A 17495-nucleotide genomic window follows, 5' to 3' on the forward strand; every position below is an offset into this window, starting at 1 on the left:
GAACCTGGAGATTAATATAGACAAAACTAAATACATGGTTTACAATGCTAGAACGACAAATTGGCCCCATCCCCAATTGAACGGTTTGGCCCTGGGAAGAACATCCACATTTGACTACGTGGGGATCACCCTGAATGTGTATGGACTGGCGGTCTCATGTGGCCAAAGCTAACCTTAAACTTGCTCAGGTATCTGGGGGGTATCCTAAAGGTATATAATGATTGCCCACAAAAAATGTTAGGTCCCCCATTAGAAATATACAAGACCCAAGCAAGGGGAGGAGCGCTGTACGGAGTAGAACTCTGGGGCCACACTAATGTAACCACCCTTGAAGCGACCGAGAACGGTTTCTTGAGACGCCTACTCCATCTCCCCAGAGTACCCCCCTAATCCCACTATGCCTAGACGTTGGCCTGACCCTAATCAGGGACACAATAATTGATCGTCCCTTGCCCTATTGGAGACGTCTCTGGAGTACCCCCGAGCTTAACCATTTCAGGGAGGAATTGAAGGACTTCCTACTTTCCCAGGGTGCAAGGAAGATTCCTTGGCTTATGCACATTAAACATCTATGCCACTCCCTGGGAAGGGCTGATTTATGGCTAACCCCAGAACAGACATGTCCCTGTATCTCCAAAAAATCCCTCGCATTAGCACTCAAAGAACACCATCTGGCCAATTTACTACATAACAGTGACGAAATTAAAAATTAAAAGTCTGGGGGTTTGGTTTGAGAGGGACCTTTCTTTCAGGACCCAAGCTAAAAAAACAGCTGGCGTTTGCTATGGCCTTCTTCGCTCTGCCCGTAAGATTCTCCCTCTTCTGCCATTTCACTCTAGGAAACTGCTAATCCAGGGGTTAATATTGTCAAGACTGGATTATAGTAATGCCCTGTTTTTGGCGGCACCTGAAGCAACCATTAACACCCTCCAACGTGTTCAGAATTCAGCAGCCAGGTTGCTTACTGGTGGCTCAGTCCGATCCTCAGCCAGACCCGCAATTAGATCCCTTCACTGGCTGCCAATACGTGAGAGGATAAAATTTAAGTCTTTATGCATCACCCACAAGTCTCTACAGGGTAAGGTACCCCCTATTCTTAGGAGACTGGTCTGCCCCTACAAGGCTACCCGGGCCCTCCGCTCTGACCTTGGAAATTTGGCCAAGGTTCCCAGAGAGAGGAAGGCTCGTTCTGGGGGTCGTCGATTCTCTGTGAATGCGGCATTACTGTGGAATGCCCTTCCTGTTAGGATTCGAACAGGACCCAGCTACCTGATGTTTCGAAAGCTCCTAAAAACATTCCTCTTTCCCCAGGATTCCTAATCAACGGTGCCCCCCCCCCCTTAGTTGGCTCCTTGTTCTACAGCGTGGGACGCTTTCGGGCAGCCATGCGCTTTACAAATTGAATTTCATTTCATTCATTTCGTTGGGGTGCTAAGCTCAAGATTTCTGGCGGTCAAGTGCACATATCGTTTCGAACAATTTTTGGATACTATCCATCCCCCCCTTGCAAAAAAACTATATGTGCAATTTAGACACAGAACACTACCTGTAAGGGGCATTACAAACAAGTGGGCAGGTGTTAATTCCACACTCAAGGGCTGCCCAGGCTGTTCTGCCAGTGTAGAATCCGACTTACACGTTTTGCTTTTTTGCCCTTCCTATGCCAATGCAAGAGCCAGATGGATTAACCAACTCTGCAAAAATTTAGGCATCAGAAATTACCAGGAAGTGTACCGTATTCTAAGATACGATTTCTCCCCTTTGATGGTATTTGTGACTTCCAGATTCCTATTTTACATGTGGTGTCAAAGAAGGGCCAAGCTCAAGATGTTTGATCCTGTTTACAACGCCTAGGTGGTTTTTATTCTTACAATAAATTGAGGGGGCCTGCAAGTGATTAGACTCACAAACCCAGCTCTCTATGCTCGTATCTAATGTTATCCTTCAAGAGCAAGAGTCCCTTGCTCACTTTGCCACTGGATTCAAGCAAGCCGGGCTGACGACGGCTGGAATGCCAGAAACCGGTCCTCGGAAGCTTGTTTCCGGTCCAGGGAAGACATGGCTTGGCAGTTCGGGCTGGACTGTTCCCATGAGGCACAGGGTCAGACTGATTTGCACATAGCCATGTCTGAACTGGGGTGGCAGAGTGGGCTAAAGAACGGTGATGGATTAAACCCAGACCTTTAGACTGGGTGTGAGTGTTTGATTGATTCAAATGCCCCGTCCATCACCACCCCCTTTTACAGAAAACAGCAACACGGCCACAAGTAGATTGGTGGAATGGGACGCCTTTAAGGCAGTAATAAGGGGGAAAGCAATTAGCTCGACAGTGGGGGCACGACAGGATCTACATTCGTCTCTATTGGAGGTTGAAGAGAGAATGGGCAGGCTGGAGCAAGAAGCGGTAAATAATGTAGCGCAGAAGGGCCCTCTACAGGAGGCAAGAATTGGACACGCTGAATTATAAGAGTAGCTAAGGGTTATAGACTACGCGGCATATACGCAACATGCGCACAGTGAGGCAGACAAAGCGGGAGAACTACTTGCTCGTCTAATACGCGACACCCCCCCCCCCCACCAGTGGTTATACCCCGGATTATTAAAGGAAATGGGGATATAGTAACTAGCCAAGGAGAGATTAATGCCGCATTCAGAGACTACTATGCCACATTATACGGGGCATCTGACTCCGCCACTAGGGAACAAACGGAGGCTTTCCTGTCCACCTAAACATTCCCAGAAATTCCAATATCGGTCCGAAAAGGCCTTATAGGACACATCACACCACATGAGATTAAGGTTGCCATGAAGGGGCTACGACGCAATAAAACTCCAGGCATGGATGGACTCCTCATTGAGTTTTACGACACGTATGCCGAGGCCCTAGTGCCCCAACTAGTGGAGCTATACAAAACAATATGGGAGAATGGCTCTCTGCCCATCACAACAGCACAAGCCCTGGTCATATTGCTGCCAAAGCCGGAAAGAGACCATACTGACATGGCTAACTACCGGCCATTATCGTTGTTACCCACTGAATACAAAATATTGAGTAAAGTGTTGGCTAACAGACTACTCCCACACTTATCAAAATTGATCCATATAGATCAAACCGGATCTCTACCGGCACGCAGTACCTCACTCAACATTAGGAAACTACACTACCTGATGACAGAGGCACCGAAACGCTACCCACATGCGGGCTGCGTGTCGCTAGATCTCCGGCAAGCATTCGACTCAATTCACTGGGGATACATGTTCCAGGCACTATCGAAATTCGGGATACCGGAAGAGTACATAACATGGCTACGATTGTTGTATAACGCCCCAACAGCACGCACTAGAACGGGGGGACACATTTCGGAGGAATTCACCATGCATAAAAAGACCAGACAGGGATGCCCCTTATCGCCCCTCATTTTCATTCTGGCGCTAGAGCCGTTAGCCATAAAGCTAAGATAGGACTTTCCAGACTGGGGGATAAAGATAGGGAATACGACCCACTTATTTTCAGCATATGCTGACGACATTCTTATGTACATATATGATCTCCAAAGACCACTGACCCCATTATTCGAGACATATCGACACTTCGCACTCCTGTCTGGCCTGGCTTTCAACACTACCAAAACGCATGCATTTTTCTTCACGGACCATGGGGCATTACTGACGTAGAAGTCGAGGGCACCAGAATTCAAGTCACACAGTCCACGTTTCGGTATTTTGGCATCCAAATATACAGAACGCATGAAGACATGCTAGAAGGTAACTTAAATAAAGCAATTAGAGCTTTGCGGTCTAGTGTCACTTTTTGGACAGCACTGCCACTATCTATCACAGGAAGAGCAGCGATTGCAAAAATGGTTATCTTACCAAGACCACTATATTATTTTACGATTTTGCCGCTGCTGGTGCCACAGGCCACTTTTAAATTACTGAACACTCTGGTCACAGACCTTATTTGGGGAAAGGGCAGGAGACGCATCAGTCTTAAAAAGCTACAAGTGGGTACCCGGATGGGAGGCCTGGGAGTACCGGACTTTCGTGCTTATTGTTACGCCTGTCAATTACAATGGTTGTCGTATTGGACGGCGGGACGTAATTTGCAGGAAATAGACTACACGCACACGGATATTGACAACGGGGCATTGCATACCTTACTCCTGCCGGGCAATAGAACCTCGAACGATCTCCCCCCCCCCCTTATTGCAGACTGCATTGAGATGCTGGAAAGCGACGCTACAGTACACAAATACACCCCACGCGTACGTATCCCACTGGCCAGCGGTAGGCTCACAAAACGCAAACAGACGCCTTGGCTGGAGGTGGGTATTAGTACAGTGGCGGACCTGTTTGGAGAGGAGACACTGCTGGATCATGATACTTTCATAAATGAGACCGGCGCCCCGGCACAACTATATCTAATACACGCAGCATTAAGTCAGTACATTAAAACGCACTGGGCCCCGCAGAGGAGAGCACCCCCCCGATAACGAATTGGTCAAAATGGTATATTACATGGGAAGTAGGCGCCACCTGATTAGATGGCTTTATGCTGGTATTAGCTCCCACACAAGAGCACCCTTGAATGCGCTGAAGGCTATTTGGGAGGTAGACATAGGCAAAGACCTGGCAGACAAAGAATGGTCAATAATACTGAGCACCCTCGGAAAGTCTCAAGGAACGCCAAGTTCGAATTTATCCAAACAATGGTACTACATCGTTCGTACTTATCGCCGACCAGGCTGGATAAGATGTTTCCCCAAACACAACACTCATGCCTGAAATGTACGGTAGAAGGGGCAGGTTTACTACACATGTTAGGGGAACGCTTGAAGATAAGGGGATACTGGGATGCAGTTAGGAGAATGACTGGTGCGGCCGAACATCTTGCCATTGCTGACACAATAGAGGAATGTATTTTAGGTCTCCATACTCATATATCCAAACACAAGGTACAATACCGGTTCATAGACCTTGCACTAATATTGGCTATCAGGACCATCACCATGAGATGGAAATCACGTAAACCCCCTGAAGTGCATGCTTGGTATACAGAAATGCTGCGTTGGGGTGGCGCAGAGGGCGCCGCGCTGCGCAGAGAAGAGATTAGAGGTCTACGTAAAACGCCAATTTCTCTCGAATGGAAAGTCATGTTAGAAGGAATAAAGTCACATAACACGGATTCAGAAGATTAAAATATTGTACACTTCACAGAATTGAAGTCCAGACCACGAGAATGTTGGAAGTCACACGTAATTTTTGTACCTCTGTATGCGCAGATTATGTACATGTACTGGCGGGACTGGCTAATGTGTGTATATATGTGCAATAGACAGATAGAGACTGGGACCTATGGGGCGGGGGTAAGTTGGGGAAACTTTTAGTTGTGTATATATAACATTGGAAAACAGTACAGATCCGAGCAATATCGTAGAGAAAAGTGTACAATAAGCGCTGAGAAACACAAATATATTTGTCTATGAGAGAAGTACACATTGTGCTCTGTAACACTTTGAATTGCAATGTACACACGGATTGTCAGTAAATAACTGTATGTAATAAGATACCAAAACTCAATGAAATATGTTTAAAAAAAAAACCTTACTGGTCAAGTACTGCCCAATGACATTTTTCATGCTCAAGTGCATGCTGAGGTAGTTGTGTTCCCCAGCCGCATGCCTGTGTCATCAGTCAACTTGTCAACTAAAGGGAGTACAAGCACAGGGTTTCAACCATGCATACATCAAGGTATTTGTAAGGGTATCATTGAATGGGAGTAACGGACCTCACCAGCGCTTCTCTGTAATCCAAAACAGTGAACAATCGCTAAACACCCAATTCGCCTAGCTGCAGACTTTGGAGCTGGGGAACCAGGTTCGAGCCTCGGCTTCGGCTCAACATCCTGTGATTTTGGGCAAATCACTTAATCTCTTCAATGAACGTACCCTTGTATAACGCAACTGGTGCTGATGTAAGTCACCCCATACCTTCGGGTAGAGTTCGGGATATATTAAAAAAAAACAGCAAAACAACAAAAAGAATCAATAACATGATTTTAGTTAAAACCAGCTAATTATAGGCACTCAAGTATACTTAAGGCACTATTCACGGTATGCCGAATTGTCACTAAACCCAAAACTCCAAAGTCTTTCGGCTACAATTTTATTTCGGGCACGAAGCAGTCACGTGTGTCAGGTATGACGAAACACCTATTGGCTAGAAAATAAAGGAACACCCTATCACTCTACAAAGATTGTGATGCTTCTTTTGATAACTGAAGAGGAGTGCTCGAGAGACCAATGTTGAGCTTCTAATAGAAATAAGGCACAAGGACTAAGACTCGATACAATGAAAGGCTCATTTATGTGGGAAAGTTTAGAGCATAAAATAGTCTGCATCATCTTTGAAAAGTGAACATCATTTCTGAGCAAGTAAATGTTTTAAGGAATAATATGTCACATTTTCAAACAAGTGGTGCAATAGTTCTCTACATCTTTAACAAGCTTGCATTTTTTGACCTACAGCACCTAAAAGTGAACTCATGAAATACTGACACAGAACAGAAATAGCTTTGCAACCAGTTTACAAGGTTGTCATGTGGGACTTTCACCAAAAAGTGGTGTAAGCCCCATCTGCCATATTTACAAGATATATAGCCCCTATGCACTCTAACTTATTGATGGATGTTCAGCATCTGTCGAACTCTAAATAAAGCAGTCTGTCTTCTAATCATTGCTAGAAATTCAAGGGCGCACACTTCCGTGTTAACATGGGAAGTAAGCTTATTTAAATGTTGTTTAGAAAGAAAACATTTTTCCATCATCTCTCTACTGGTATCTCACACAATTTAAAATCCTACTAATTCCGATGAAGTTTGAATGTTAATGTTTGAAAGCAAGACAATAGTGTTCTACTAGAGCTCTGCGTCTTTCGTGACATTGCCACAATGCAGCAAGAGTACATTTACCTTGTTGCACAATCACAATCCAGCCATCTCATCTAGTGATCCATGATAAACAGACTCGATAACAAGAAAGCCCTGAAAAAGTCTGTATGAGGAAACATGTCTACTGTATCAGATGTATATAGTGGTGTCGCAACATAACACTGCTCGATTTTTTTTTTACTAACAATAAATCTTAGCAAAACAAATTCACTGGTGTTTACTTTGAACGAACATACATTATGGCATTATACTGAAATGTTACTTCAATGGGACCCAGGGTGCCTGTTTGGTGAGTACCACCAATTCATGCAGGTTTTCATCAACGATCTTTAATTCCAGTTACCCTAGCCATATACAATTCTTCTTTTATGAGTAACTCCTACCTTTCTGCTACCGCTGCAATAGTATTAATGGCAAGCGATGTCCATCTAATATTGTCAAAGAACTGCTCAAGTTTCCATGAGCAACTGTTTCAAGCTCAATAGACACACGAAAATTTGTATCTGCGGTCAGAAGTCCCCCAGACTGGTCTCCTTCTTGATAGTCCACTAAGGCCTCCACCAGACCCTGTCTCTTTGGCCAAACATACGGACATTATCACTGACAATCAACTCACATTTGGAAAATAAATCAACCAGGTATCCAGAGCATGTTGCACTCTTCTCAAACGGCTCCGTTTAGCCCTTTCCCCCCACCAGGTAACCGCTTAACCATTATTCATTAATTAATTACTTCCCGCCTTGAATATGGTAATTCCATCTATCTGGGATTCCAGACAACCTCACTCATCATCAGGTCATCCAGAACTCAAGCAGTAAGTTAATTAAAACAAAAATCTTCTCAAACAGATATTTATGCTTTATACGAACACTTGTGGTATAAACATGAATTAACTTTTTTCACACCAAACGTGACTAACATAAAAAACATTGAAATTTACAGTTGTTGCACATCAACACCATCCCTTGGAAGTCTACATTGACTATAGAGGCAATCCAGGACTCCAACAAGACAAACCACAACCAGGGAAACGTGATCATGAGGTAGAAGGGTGAAAGTGTCGACAAAATCTTGACATGAGGTGTACCAAGATCCTTCATTGCAGTAGGGTTTCCACAGCAAGGTGGAGTATTCTCAACAATAACATACCTATAAATTCAAAACAGCAACTCAACAAGGTCTGGAGTTCTGTGACAGAGAGACTTACCTTAAGAATAAATTTGGCTTCTTTGCTGTGTGTAGTTTTAGCCGATCAGGAATGTTTCGATACTGCTTCTTGTAGGCAATCTAAATAGAACACATTTATTTTACAGTGGGTTTAAGATATGTTCTTTGGAAACATGATTCCACTTTAAAGCAATGGCATTCGATGGCCCTTTCTCGCACTCCTTAATCTTCCTTCAGTTGTTCCTAATTATGTTACTATTGTGCAATGATTAAAACCATAACTGAGTTTGAACTGAAAACTTCAGTTTGAAAAAAGTGAAAGGAAACTAATAAAAACAATGATGTGCAACACATAACGAAATTAACAGACAGTTGGTACACGGTCACTTACACAGACACTTGGTGGCAGCTCAATAAGTGTTATAATGGTCTCCCTTAATGGTACTCATTTTCATACCATAAGAAAGGTAAATGGCAGAGGCGGTCACAGAGACTACGACCAAATTATCTCTAAGATCTTACTTACTGAATGGGAAATAAGGTAAGGGGGATAGGTGGGTATCATGGAATTTTAAGATGCACTGACAGTTCTAGGCTCAACTGGCAAATGTAAGGCAGAATCCAATCTTTCCTCTGCACTCCCCACAGATAAAACATACTGTGGCCACAACAAAGTGCAAGTTGTTCCTCCAGTCTCACGCCACTAGGCCATCCGATTAGCAGCCAAGCACTAAAACAGTGAGGATTTAAGCCCAAGCAATTGTGGTGGAGCAAGTCATGCTCACTTCCCTAGTAGCTGCCCCAGCAGCACAGCTGGTCCTACGTGGGGATTGGGCTGAATTCTCCATATACAAGCATGACTGAGCACAGAGGGTATGTCCTGGGAGCATGAAAGAGCCGAAGTGCTCTGGAGGAAAATAAAGGACAGATTTGTAGGAAACAGTCAAAGTACAGCCAAAATAAGGTCTGCGTTTTTCCTGGATTTTGGTACATGTCCCAGCCGCTAAGTTAACCATAGTTTTAAAAGCCCTTGTCTACCCAGTGCTTTTTTGCCACTCTTTAACCTGGCTGCCCCTTCCCGATTCCAGTTTCAAAACTCTGCATCACCAACAGAGTAAAGCTGAGAGAGGAGAGGGCAAAGACAGGAGAGCTCAAGGAATGAGAATCCATTTGAATGGTCAATTATAACTTTACTTCTATTAAAGAGAGAAAGGACTTAAGAGAAATTACTATATTGGAATGTGTAGCAGCCAATATCTTTACATGCTTCCCTTTAACGCTGCCTTTTCCTGTGCCCTTTATTGGGATCTTCCACACCGCAAAAAACTGAGTAGCACGGAGTATTGAGTATCTGGGTTTCGAGGTATAACCCCTTCATCAGTCAGGCTAGTTTGAATCCAGTGGCACAGTGAGCACGAAACCCACGTCTGGGCATACCCTTTCCACTTAGGGCGATGAAAGCAAAAAGAACAAATGATGGACAGAATGCCGAACAAATCAAACAATCATCCCCGGTCACCGATCTGGATTTAATCCATCATTTTGTTGCTCATCACACCACCCCAGTTTGGACCCAACCATATGCAAATGAGTCTTGACCTGATGTTAATCTATAGCACAGAAAAAACAGAATTGGGAATTACTTCCTCTCCAACTCACGTACCACTACCAGACAACACAATAAATAATTGTGTCACTTGCGGATTCAGAAATGTTATCTTGAATCGTAATGCAAGCTGAAATAGATTGGTTGACTTCTTAATGAGGGCCCTCAAGTTCGAAGACAAATATCACCACAGCAGCAACAAACTACAAATGGAAATGGAAAGTGTTATATTATTTGACAGGTTTGACTGTGATAGGTCTGTCCAATATGCTCATTGGCAGGGTTCAGGCTCAGGGTCAGTATTAGACTACGTATTAATTCATAGAACTAAGTTTTCTAATTGCATGGATTTCTGCACACTTGAGTGGCACTTACACGCAGGGGCGGTGGGTGACATTTGAAAGTCGTGGGGCGCAAAGGGATTTGCATACAGCACCTTAGCGAGCGAGCCCGAACCCCAAAAGGGGGGTTTGGGGTTGTTACCCCCCCCCCCCCCCAAGAAAACTTTGGGAAAAAAAGAAAAATCGTGCATTTTCAAGCAAATTTGAGAAAGCAGGAAGGTTAATAAAGCAATTGTGAAAGTGCAGTTATTACATTAATAGATGGCATAACATAGCTAGCTGCTTATTCAGTATAACCACAGAGCTTCATACATTCCGTCCTATTATGCTCAGGTGCTGAATTCAGACTATAAGACTTTCATGGAAATCTCAGCTCTAAGAGTAGAAGAAGTTGCACAGCAGTTGGGAAACAGCCTTCACAAAGCATTGGGACCACGCCTTACCTTTACCATTAGAACGCATGCGACTATCACGCATGTCTTTCCACACAGATGATCGTGTTAAGGTGAAACAAAATGTACTTAATATGCCATTTGATCAGTAAAATCTGTGTAGTCTCCAAATGGAAAAAACACATTAGACCTCCAACTCCAGCAACACAATGGTTCAAACCTTACCTGCAGAATCACCAGCTATCAGCACTCACGGCTAGCAACATCACAGCCATGCATTGTTTGGGAAATCAACACAAATCACTGCCCACACAACCATCACTGACAGTAAGAGCATTAACAGGACAGCCACCACTGGAAGCAACAATGATCGTGGAAATCCGCTGCAACCTCAAGTGCCCTCATTGCCAGTGATTCCTCTTAACTGACCCCTCGCCCCAAGTCAGGGATATTCAATGACTAAACCCCCTTTCAGAGGCACTATAAGACTTCACTGTCCCTGACAACAACTTTAGTACCAGGCACTTTCCGACCAAAGTTTTGTCAACATATGAGGGGCGTTTTAGGATGACCCTCACTTCCTAGAATAAATACAAAACCTCCACACCAATATTATCCCCACTAGCACTTCACGTCAAACAGCATCATACATACATCTCAACAAGGGCCCTAATGTCAACACCCAGCAGACACGTACCAACTTTACTCAGCCATTACCTGACCTCTTCCAAAGTACATTAATACCAGCAGAAAAAATATCTAACCCCGTCCTTGGCGACCCCCAGGCCGGCCTGTCCATCGCCAACCCTCCTAACCAACACCCATATCCACTCTTTCACTAGTAATAATACAACTGCTTCTTCATCTGATTGAACAACTTTTGGCTTTTTATTCACAGTATCTTTAATAATTCCCTTTAATGAAAAAAAAGTGCTATCCGGCTGATATAGAGCCACCTGGTCTGGTCACTCAAATCCCAACATCTATTTAGATTAGGACACTCCTAGCAGCACACTGGAGCACTTGACACACAGCTACCTGGAGGTTTCCCCAGATGACGCACCAGGTCACAGAAAGACAAAAAGGCAACGTCTTTATTTAAAAGTGTTAACGGTGTCCACATTCCATGGTGAAAAAACGCACCTCTGCACTTATGTTTGAGGATAAACAAACCCTCGGCATTCACCAGAACATAATTAATTACAAGTAATTTAAACTATCACTTAGGGAAACTTACAAAATGTGTCTAAGAGAACCCACTCTATCTGGGGAACAAAGAGAGTATATGCGGAAACAGTAATCTATATATTCATGAGACCGCAACAACAAGACCATAGTCTTTCAAACATCAATGAAGGTTAAATTACATGTGCTTCTTTAAACTGAGAACCAGATAATCTTTCCATATTTTAGCTTGTCATTTGAAAGCTTGTGTGAAATGCAGTCGCTTGAGATTAAATTAGTTAGAAATTGTGAGACGAGACCAACAATGTTGAAAATAATCTGCCATTTTGTCGAACTATTTACCGCATTCCGCTGAATCAGTCTTGCATAGCCGAGTCAGAGTATAACAAAGTCCATGGAAAGATGTGTTCATTCACTCGTCAGACATTAGGTAAAGGAAGCTTTTACTTTCAAGACCAGATCCATATGCTACTTATTTCCAGCTGGTCGTCACCTGAAATCCCTCTATCTGGGGATTCATTTATTTAAAACAAATCTGCTTGTTGATGTCACATACAGTAAATTACATTAGGAAATTCCTCTGCACAAACAGGCCTCTAGGCAGTTTAAGATGGACTCGCAAGCTAACCCAACCTACACAGGCCAGGAATAAGTTTGAGGCAACTCCCTAATAAATTACTCCCTGCATACTGAGACTGCCTAATGAGATTTTTTGTTTACTTTTGTTAGTATTGAGTATTCTTTTGCTGATCTTTAGCAAGATGCATGCTTCATACGGTTAACATTTTATAACTGCTATGTTTTCACATTCATTTAACCATACATTAGCATTTTAGTGCGTGCACAAAGTGCAGCGGTTTAAGATTTATTCAAAAATCATAGTTATTCAAGACACTAAAGATGCAAACAACTCTTGCAGACTTCAGGATAAGAACTTGGATACCAAAGTCACCATTCCAGTCAATCACAGAACGCAACCGAATGGCAATACTATCGAAACCCAATTCTGTGTCTTTTCCAATAAGGTCTAAAATTAAATATTTTAAAATCTGACAAAAATATTTTGAAAGATGCTGCGCGAACAGCAAGTTAATACTGGTCAGTGATTGATTTCATTTTTAAGCAACTTAATGTGTGACTTTAACCTTCATTAAAAATATACATATTCCAAAGCATGTCTGCTGGGCTGGCACAACAGTCCATATAAAAATTGGAGTCAGGGTGCAAGGATTTGTGTTTGGCTCTCAATACTAGAGATGGTGGCATAGTGCCCCTGCTTTCCTTTTCTGTGTAAACCTGTGGCCAGGTTCGAGCTACATGGAAGTCTACATGCTTGGATCAATAACTTGGAGTTGCCCACAGGTTTGCAAGGGTCAGGGACACAAAAATAAACTCTGCCTAAATACAAAGAAGAATTCACAGGGATATACCGAACACATGCATTGTTAGTAGTCTCTACGATAGAAATATATATATATATTTTAATGTAACTACCTTCGAATAAATTTTCAATTCTATGTGGCAGTCACCCTTTGCACGGTAGGTTAAATACTTTCTTTATTTAGATATGTTTGTATTTGGGAGACGGGGGCGCCTTACAGTTGAATCTGCATTCTGCATGCACTAAAACAACCTCATCCTAACACGTCAGATAACACGTCAGATAAAAAGAATACCACTAAAATGCCCGCCTGTCACTTATACAACACTTCTAAAAGTTAAAAAAAAGCATGCGATTTACACTAATATACAGTGTGCAACTGTAATATAAATATTTAAGTGATAATCTGTAATAATTCAACTAGCTCACTCACACACGGTCGTCTCTGGATGAGGGAACCGACGGCGACGTCACAGCAGCGCGTAAACGCACGCATCCCGGTGAAATGGCCAATCGCTGCATGGCTTTACTGTGTGAAGCCATGCAGTGATTGGCCATTAAGTTGTGGCTGAGGCAGTGTGTGCCACCCCCAAGCGCGGCATCCAAGGATGGATGCTGCGCGGTGGACCAGCCAATCCTGGTGCTGCATGCAGCGCCAGGATTGGCTAGGGGGGCACATTTGCTGCTCGCCCTGTCCCCCCTTGTAAACCCGGGCTACGGCAGGCTAACAAGTACCCCACTGTCCCGCTGGAGAACTTACAGTGCGCATGCTTGGGCAAGTTGCAAGTCAAATTGCACTTGCGCACTACGGCCTGTATGCTGCAGCCTGAGTGTGTGGACTGGACTGTCTGTCACGTGACTCAAGCTGCAGCAGGCCACCCCACCCCCCTACGCACTCCGAAATCGCCGGGTGTGTCCGGCGGCTGACTTGTTGTAATGTACACACTTGTACATATTGTTAAAGGATTGCCGCGATGCAGGTCCATGAGGCTGGTGGGGCTACGCCCCTATGGACGCACCGCGCCTGCTTACACGATCATCTTCTGCAAAAACATTGCTGTTAAACTGGGATATTACCAACTGTAATAATTTAAGAGAATGTGTCATGCAATAGGAATAATTGGCACTAAGAATATCAGTGGAACGAAAAAGGCAGATATGTGAGGGCTATTTACTTATAAGGCTGAAGGAACGGGTCTGCATTTCTTTGTACACATTGGGTATGGAAGAAAAAGAGGCTTATCGGACCTTAAACAGTAAACTAAACAAACACATTTTTAATAAACCCAAAAACGAAATCAGGGGGCTAAATAAGAGATAAAATATATTGTATGGTAGGTGTGACATAGAAAAAGAAACAAGTTTTCCACAAACTTAAAAGGCAGTTAGGTATAGAGACTCCAGGATGTTTGGGAAACCGATTTAGAAGTGTAAATGTTCATTCATGTTCCATCATAATAAGACAAAGCTGGAAAGTTTATATTTGGAATGTTTATGCCCAAGTGCTGAATGTTGTATGTCTTATATGTATGTAAAACACAATAAAAATTTACTGAAATTAAAAAATATATATATTTTAAGAGGGAAGTGGTTTATATAACTCTAATTGTATATTTACCAACTGACTCCCACTTGTTCCCACCATCTTCACCTTTGCCAAAAAAAGTTTGAAATTTTTAAACAATGGGAAACAACGAGAGTGAATACTGATCCTACTACTGGTCAATTAACAAGTGAATCTGAATCCGATTTAAGTGAAGGAGAACAGAGACCAACAGGCCTGCGGAAATTGTCTTTTTTAAGAGGAGATGAAGCTGCTCTACCAGGAGCAGCAAACACCAAGAGGCAAAACAAGAGGCCGAGGCTCAGGAAGAACCAGAGCGAGGGGAAGGGGATTCTTTCTCTCAAAAGACCAAGAAGAAAAACAAGAAGAAGCAAGCGGCAAAAGCGGAAGGTACAATCTGAGGAACAGCACAGTGATGAAGAAATGAAGTCGTTGGCTAAAAAGACTCCCAGCCTAGTTATTAACCTATCAAGACACATTTTAACAAAAGCAGAAAATGTCTTCTCAACAAAGGGCTTTCTTTTTGTCCAGAAATCCATCAGGACCCACTAGAAACTAAAATAGATCTGTACAAATATATGTGAGAAAGTTGAAGCTCAAAAAATTATTTGCCAAGCAGCCATCCAGAGCAACGCATGATTCAAACCAAACAACAAACATGGGGAGTCAGAAACATACAGAATTGCGGAGACATCAACTCTCCGCGTTGCATATGAACTGGCAAATGAAACAAGTGCTTCTCAGCTTACAGAAGCTCAAATCTTGGGGAAATGGGGGTTCAAGCAGATACACGTATACCAACTCATTTTAAAAAGAAATCCAAGTTTTGTCCTGCCCGCCACCCTGGAAACAAGATTGATATTTTTTATGATCTAGTGATGGGAGACTTAGAGACAATGTGCAATGTGCCGAACGGCAACAACCGAGAGAATCAAACCAGAACGGAACGCAGGGCCATGCAAACATTGAAGAATAACAATGAGATTGAAATCAAACCGGCCGACTAAGGCGGCAATATTGTGGTGTTGGAGAAACAACACTACATAGAAGAAGCAATGCGCCAATTAACAGTGGAGAAAAACTGGATCGGAGTAAGAAACTGGACACATGGCTAGCAAAGGGACTTATAATGGAGGATGAAAAGAAGTTCTTGATGGTGAAGAATCCTATTATGCCGACAATTTACTTTCTTCCGAAAGTGCATAAGACACTAAATAAACCACAAGGGCGCCCCATTATTTCAAGCTATGGGAGCTTATACGAAAATGTATCAACTCATGTGGACCACTTTTTAGCACCAATAGTCCCAACGCTGAGTTCCTACATAAAGGATACTGGAGACTTTTTGCGCATACTGATGGACACTCAATGGCAACCAACCTATCTACTGATAACGATTGACGTGGTGTCATTGTTCACCTTTATCGACCATGATAAGGGGCTGCATGCCATTCAATATTTCTTGAAACAGAGACCTATCAATGAATTGGAGCATTCAAAGATGCTAATAGACATGATAACGATGTGCTATATAATAATATCTTTCTTTTCAACAAGAAAATGTATGCTCAATGCTGCGGTACCGCGATGGGAGTTTCCTTCTCTCCAAGCTATGCGAATCTCATGATGGGGTGGTGGGAGAGGACATAGCTTGGAGAGAAGAAAACGAACATCAGATGATGAACGTAGCCCTCTGGCTACGTTTCATCGATGACCTGTTTCTATTGTGGAATGGAACAGAATCAGAATTTCAGACTTTCTTTGCAGTACTGAATGAAAATGATGTGGGCCTGAAATTCACATACAATCTAAGTCCCAAGGAGATTGAATTTCTCGGCAGCAAGGTCTACATAAAGGACAACTGCATGCACACAACAGTGCATAGGAAGGAAACAGCCCCAAACAGTTTACTACATGGTTTAGGTTTCCCTCCCCAAACACTGAAAAAAAGCATACAGTATGGAGAACTACAGCGGATGAAAAGAAACTGCTCTGAAGATCTGGAAATGGAGAAAAAATGTATAAATACTAAAACCCGTTTCCTACAACGCGGATATAAGTATGCAGACATTCAAAGAGGAGAACTTAAAGCAAGACAAAAAATAAGAGCTGAGACACTGGTGAACAAAAGAGAGAATGAAGGAAAGAAAGAGAATGATAAAGATCGTGACACAAGAAACAGGAGTGAAACAACACATGCCAATGCTGATCAACCATGACTGATACTTACCTATGGCAAAGAAAGCTATGAAATCCAGAAGATGCTAACAAAATACTGGAACGTATTGAAAAAAAGATCAAGACTTAGGCAACATTATAGAAGATAGACCGCTGGTATCCTATAGAAGAGCACCAAACCTATCAGATCATCTGGTTAGGAGTCATTTCGAAGCCACAAAACCAGAATCATGGCTTCAGTTAAGATCGAAAGGCTTCTCCAAGTGCACAACGTGCAAAGCCTGTAGGATTGGCAAAAACTTGAAGAATTTAATAGACCCAGCTGGGAAGACATTTGAAATAAAGGAGACCATAACATGCAACTCAAACCTTTGTGGTATACATTCTTCAATGCTACTGTGGAAAATAATACATAGGAAGCACTGTGCGTCCCTTAAAAAAGCATATATTGGAACACACGCGCGCATTACAAAATATGGATAACACCTATGCTATTGCAAAGCACATGAATACACACAGGGGCAAAACATGGTTGGAAATTAAGTATTCAGGTCTCGTAACAGTTCCCCCGAATGAACGAGGAGGCAACCGTACACAAAAACTACAGAGGCTGGAATCACGGATGAGAATGAGATTTAAAACCAAGCATCCGATGGGACTCAACGGAGATGTATGTTCATCTATAGGCTCCAACAAACAGACGGATAAGTGACATGTCCACAGTTCGTAACT

At 42.9% G+C, this 17495-nt stretch overlaps 1 protein-coding gene across 3 annotated transcripts in view; it reads right to left on the bottom strand.

Moving 5' to 3' along the window:
- The window catches only part of KYAT3 (kynurenine aminotransferase 3), a 548094-nt gene that overhangs the window by 479333 nt on the left and 51266 nt on the right, over positions 1 to 17495 (bottom strand). For all 3 annotated transcript variants that reach the window (XM_078646064.1, XM_078646028.1, XM_078646047.1), the window contains exon 2: positions 8157 to 8236. The gene's annotated coding sequence lies outside the window, so the exon portion shown is untranslated. The remainder of the gene's footprint in view (positions 1 to 8156; positions 8237 to 17495) is intronic.

Source organism: Lissotriton helveticus, chromosome 1_1 (assembly GCF_964261635.1).
Source record: "Lissotriton helveticus chromosome 1_1, aLisHel1.1, whole genome shotgun sequence".
In the NCBI taxonomy this organism is placed as follows: Eukaryota; Metazoa; Chordata; class Amphibia; order Caudata; family Salamandridae; genus Lissotriton; species Lissotriton helveticus.